The sequence below is a fragment of the Coffea arabica genome, chromosome 4c (genome assembly GCF_036785885.1).
Source record: "Coffea arabica cultivar ET-39 chromosome 4c, Coffea Arabica ET-39 HiFi, whole genome shotgun sequence".
NCBI lineage: Eukaryota > Viridiplantae > Streptophyta > Magnoliopsida > Gentianales > Rubiaceae > Coffea > Coffea arabica.
In genome coordinates this window covers 51,554,834-51,560,833 of record NC_092316.1, presented here as the reverse complement: position 1 = coordinate 51,560,833, position 6,000 = coordinate 51,554,834, and positions in this window count along the sequence as shown.

Below are 6,000 nucleotides of genomic sequence, written 5' to 3'. Positions count from 1 at the left end.
ATCGTATTGACCAAAAAAAAAAAAAATCCACTGGGGGTAATAATGTAGTATTATTGGCTGGTCCTTGAAACATGAATGTGTTTTTATATATTTTGACAAGTTGGAAGAAGACAATTACTTATGCAGACATTTTGTCATCTATAGGCTTTGATAACATGAAAAATATGCTGACGACCACCCCTCATATAGGTGGAAGGTTTACATGAGAACCTGAGATCTCATACAGTGGAAACAGGATAGAAAAGTTAAGTAATAATAACCTTAAAAAGAAGTTAACTAGAGCCTGTCTATGTCACTTGTATTCTAGAGTAGCAAAGAAGCAAAGCAAATTGAGATTTGGTATCAAATTCCTTTTCATAGTTTGGACGTGGAGGTAGCCAAAATTAACAATGACAAGGACATTGTCACACTGCTAAAGTTATATGCAGGGCTAAAATACATGACCTTATATGTTGAAAGATGTGATGATGACTAATGTTTTAAAACTTGGACCGTTAATTGAACCGACGTGGTGTTTGGATCGAGATTCAATCGATTAGATCGGTTCAACCCTAGTTTAATGAATTTTTTTTAAAAATAATTTATATAAATATATATGCACAAAATAAGACATGCAATGGACTAATTTAAAACTTTATATGATGAAAAGTTTAATATTTTCAAAGAACTTGAATTTTCACAAATAAAAATTTTAAATTATAAGTTGAAACAAATAAATTTCATCTCAATCTCAATTCTATCTACCAAAAAAAATAATATTAAATCCAATCCAAAAATACCATAATATTATGAAATTATACAAAATTCACGTCTATGAGAATTAGACATTGTGAGTTTAAATTTTAATTCACTTTTTTAGGATTTAGAGATTGCAACTTCAAAAAACAAAAAAGTTTGGAGTTAGGAGGAAGAGGCAAAAAAAAAGTGAGTGGATGTGGCATTTAATAATTAGTCTTTAAGGTTCGGGAAAACCTATTCATTTTTTTTCAATTTCATAGACAAAAAAAAAATCACCTATTCAATGGTTCAATCCAGTTCGAATATTTCTTACCGGTTTTAAGTCTAATCAAACTAAAGTATGAATTGAACCAGAGCTATGAACGGTTTGCGATCTGACCGGTCATACCGATTGGTCCGATCGGATTTTCAAAACAATGATGATGGGCTACCTTATGTGAAGATTATTGCTGAGAAGTCAAGAGAAAGTGATGTCTCACAAGACTTAGTCTTTCTGAACTCAAAGGAAGAAGTAGGGGACAAGACAAAGATAACAAAAGACGAAGGACAAGAAGAAGGCGATAATGTTTTTTCAGATTCTGCCAATAGCTATTGTGTTAGACATCTCTATCAAAACTTTAAGTTGAGGTTCAAAGGAATGGAGTTAAGAGACCACTTTTGGGTAGTAGCATCTACAGGTAACATACATAACTTCAAGAGGGCAATGGTTGCATTGGAGAGGGCTGATCCAAAACCAGGAAATGTACTTAATGCAGCAGAATGGTTGAAAAGGGTGCCTCCACATTTATGGTCAAGGGCTTACTTTACATACGACTGTAAAGGTGACATTTTAGTCAACAATTTAAATGAATCTTTCAACTACATACTTCCAACAAGGTCACTTGCCATTATCAGCGTGTTTGAGTAGATAAAGGAAACTAATGAAGATAATTCAAATTAAGAAGGCTAGAATGGAACAACTTGGAGGTGCTATTAGCCCGAATATTCAAGAAAGACTTGAGAAGAACAGGTGCTCAACTAGGGTTTTTTTTTCGTAATATTCCCATCCAGGCTAATATGAAGTAGATTGTGGTGTTGATAGGGTTTTTGTGGTAGATTTGAAGAAAAGATCCAGCACATGTGGACTGTTCCAGTCAATAGGAATTCCCTGTTCCCATGGAGTTATAGCTATTCAAACAACCAGATTATCTTCTGAAGATTTTGTTGCTAGGTGCTACAGCAAGGACACCTATTTGGCTGTGTATAATTACCACATTTCTCCTATGACATCGATGCATTATTGGGATGGCCACCCAGAAGCAGAGCAAATTCTTCCACCATTTGTGAAAAAGCAAGCTGGGAGGCTTAAAAAATTGAGGAGAAGGCAAGCTGATGAAACCACAACCTCATCCACATCTACAAGAAAATGGTTAACTGCTCATTGCAAAAGGTGTTTGAGGCCCGGACATAATTCTAAGAGCTGTAAACAACCAATTCATCCAAATAGGAAGTTCTATAGAGTATGCACTCATTTTGATATTAATTTCAGTCATTATGTGTTACATTAATTTACTGACTTTGGGTGCATTTTAGGGTCCAATAGGGTTTGTTGTACCTTCAAATGGTGTTGAACAAGAAGTTAACAATGCTGAACATAGAGTTCAAGAAGGATTTGATGTGAGAATTGAAGCTTCAACTACCATACCAACTACAAATGCTGCTAATGTAATTAGTAATCTTGATAGAAAAAAGAAGACCCCACATGCTGGACCCTCATCCCAGCCTCCTCTTAAGCAAATTTATGAGACAAACATGTACGTGCCTCAGTCCATCTCCCAGGTATTAACTTGATGAAATTTGTATCACATTGGAAACCAAAAAGTTCACTAACGTGAAACTTGTTTGAATGTTTTTTTGGTGATGCAACCTGTTGCAAGTGAAGTGAATCAAACCACTTTTCAAGCTACTGGACGAATTGGTGAAACACATTTGGAGTCTAGGAGGACATCAAGGATACCAAAGCCTACCCCAACTGTTGCATCAGTGTTGGCAAATATACGAGCTAACAATGCCAAGATGGCCACAAATGTATGAACTTGGACTGTGTTTTGATGAGTGTGTTTCACTAATTTTGGCTGCCTTTTGTTTTCATTGAGATTAGCAATGAAACCATTGCAATGACGATAGAGATAATCATAAACATCTTTAACATATTCAGAGTTGCTTCCAAAACATGCATATGTGCCAAATAATAACCATGTTCCACTTTTTGCCTCTCAATAATTGGACTGTCCATGGAACTGTCTTTGCTCACTATTTATCTACTTGTGGGATAGGTTCTACTACTTTGTTGCATTTTTTCCTTTTCTATATTAATCGGATGACACAATCCAAAGAACCCATACTGATTGCTTTCACAAACAAAATATAACAATGCTCTACATGCTTTTTCCGAATCAACAATCTTTAGCACAGCCTTATTGCCACATTCACATTTTGATATTGGTACCTTAAATCTTTGTTGCCTCCATTGCCAGTGCTTGCAGAAGCTACTTCTTCACCGGCCTTCAATTAATGTGTTAGAAGATGTATTAGACAAAGAGAATTTTGATAAGATGGAAGAACGGTGGCAAATGGGAAATTGTAGGGCTTGCATTCTCTATATACTAATGATAGCGAGGGTTGAGGGTAATTCTGGCCAAAATATGGGAATTTTTCAAGTATATTCATTATTTTCGTAATACTTTTTTGTGTGTGTGTCTGCCACTTCACGTGACGAAGGGATGTTTCCGTCTACTTTCCACATTCCACGTAACCATAAGGGGGTTATGTGGTCATATTAAAACTATAGGGGTTATGTGGTCGAGCGTGAAATCGCAGGAAGTAAAAAGTAATTTACTCTATTTTGAATCATCCATGTGGTAAAATTAAGCATTGCATTTTGTACACGCAAGATTTAATGAAATTTTTTTATTGGGAGCAATTGTATTCGAATCCCATTTGCGATTAGAGTGCATTGGTAGGCTATATGTAAGACTTATTTTAAATCGCCCAACCCAAAAGAATAAAAGCTTTTAGCAGACGAACTTCAGTATTATGATGAAATATACCGCTAATTGATGATGGGCACTGGGCACTTCTCCTGTTTATATAGCTAGAATAGAGAACACTTCTGCAAACTGCAAAGTATTTAAAGGCCATTAGCATCAACCTTTAGTGTAGATTATGGAAAGGCTACTCAATCTTAGCTTATCTTTTTTTTTTTTTTGGCAAAATCTCTCCAATCGACACAAGAATATCAACATCTCAAGGGCGCAGCAGCATCGATTCTAGATTGATTGCTATTTGGCATTGTTTTGTCTTCAATTGAAATAACATTGGTTTGTCTGGATTGGTTTTGAATTTTAAATTACTGGATTGAATCTAAAATTAATGGGATCTATAGAGGCCTTCTTAATTTTTTTTTTCTGAAACAATAGGAATATATTGATCAAAACATAACTATACACTTGTAGAGCAACTGTTCCAAGATACTTTACAAAGGTGTTAGACACCTTGAGAATTGTTCCATTCCTCATCAACACAAATGCCTACAGCATAAGTACTCATAGATTTACTTATATTGTCATTTGCTATATCTAAACAAAATGAGCATTTTTGAAACAAAGAGCCTAATTTGGCGATATCATCAATCATAGTTGCCAGTCTAATGTCTTTAGTTTTCCGTGACATCAACGATGACAGAAGCTACTTGTGGGGGATATGAACCTTCAGTTCTGACCAATTCTTTCCTCTAGCCTTAATTAAAGCTAACCTTACTGTCTCAGCTAAGTCCAATATTGAAATGTTTGTACATTTGTCCCTTATTGCCCAAGCTGTCTTCACTTGTCCCCTATGATTCTTTGCCACCACTCCCCTTCCCAGCCATCTAGTGTCGATATCCTCATAGACAGCTATCTGCAGATTGACTTCATTTGCTTCATCTCGTGCTTGAACATCTTGCATAGGTCCTCTGAATGTTTCAAAATTGCTCATTGGTTCTTGTTTTTCCTTTGCTAACACTTGCTCCTGCCAATCTTTTTGAGCTTTGTGAGCAATCTTCAAAGGATGTTTCTACTTTGAGTTGTATTGCCATTCATTCCTTGCCTTCCAAATTTGCCAAAGTATGTTGGTTGTTAGCTCAATGTGGCTTTGACCTTGTTTCCTTTTTGCTACTTCCATTACTGCATTCCACCAATCGGAAAAGTTACTTGACTGTGCCAATATCCCATCCCACTGAATTGGTACCATCTTCCACACCTCTCTAGCTCTCCAGCAGCTAAACAGCACATGCTCTATGGTTTCCACTTGTTTGCCACATCCTTTGCAGATTGGATCACCCTTCCCTGTCCTTTTGTAGACCTGGTTGTTCACTGGTAGAATTCCTTTAATGCACTTCCACAAAAAATGTTTCAATTTTCCTTTTACGTTTAGCTTCCATAACTTCTTCCATATGTTGCTGAAATTGCTTGCCACACTTGTTTCCCCTAGAGCTTCTCCTTTGTTTTTCCTTTGTTCATTCCATTCACATAAAAGTTTATGACCAGACTTCACAGTGTATTGACCAGTTTCACTGTGTATCCAATAGTTGCTATCCTCTCTCCCTGACAAACTAACAAGTATCTGCAGGATCTTTTCAGCATCTTTTTGTTGAAAGTTGAAAAGATTACGTGCCTGTTCCATCGGAAGCCCCTAATCAAATCTTCAACCTTAGACACATCACAGTTGGGAGGTTTGTCTGTTTGCACTCTACCATCCTTATTTCCTGGTATCCACCCATCGTTCCAGATATTTATGCTTCTGCCATTTCCCACCTTTCTTCTTGTTCCCTCCTGCACCAGGTCTCTTGAATCCATTAGACTTTGTCATATCCAAGATTACTGTTTTGGTACTTTGCACTTGAGAATGGATGTATTGTTGAAATATTTTGCCTTCAACACTTTGCTCACCAGTAAGTTGGGGTTGGTCAGGCTCCATACTTGTTTCCCCAGAAGAGCTTTATTAAAGCTCTGTAGTTCTTTAAAGCCTAGCTCTCCCCACTTTTTACCTTGAGTCATCTTCTCCCAAGAACACCAGTGAATCTTGTTCCTTTCCTCAGAATCTCCTTACCAGAATTTTGCTATTATAGAGCTTATCTCTCAGCACAGTTTGTTAGAGAGTTTGAAGCATAACATTGTGTAGACTGGCATGGCCATGGATATAGCTTGAATCATGACTTCCTTCCTTGCTCGACTGAGCATCTTA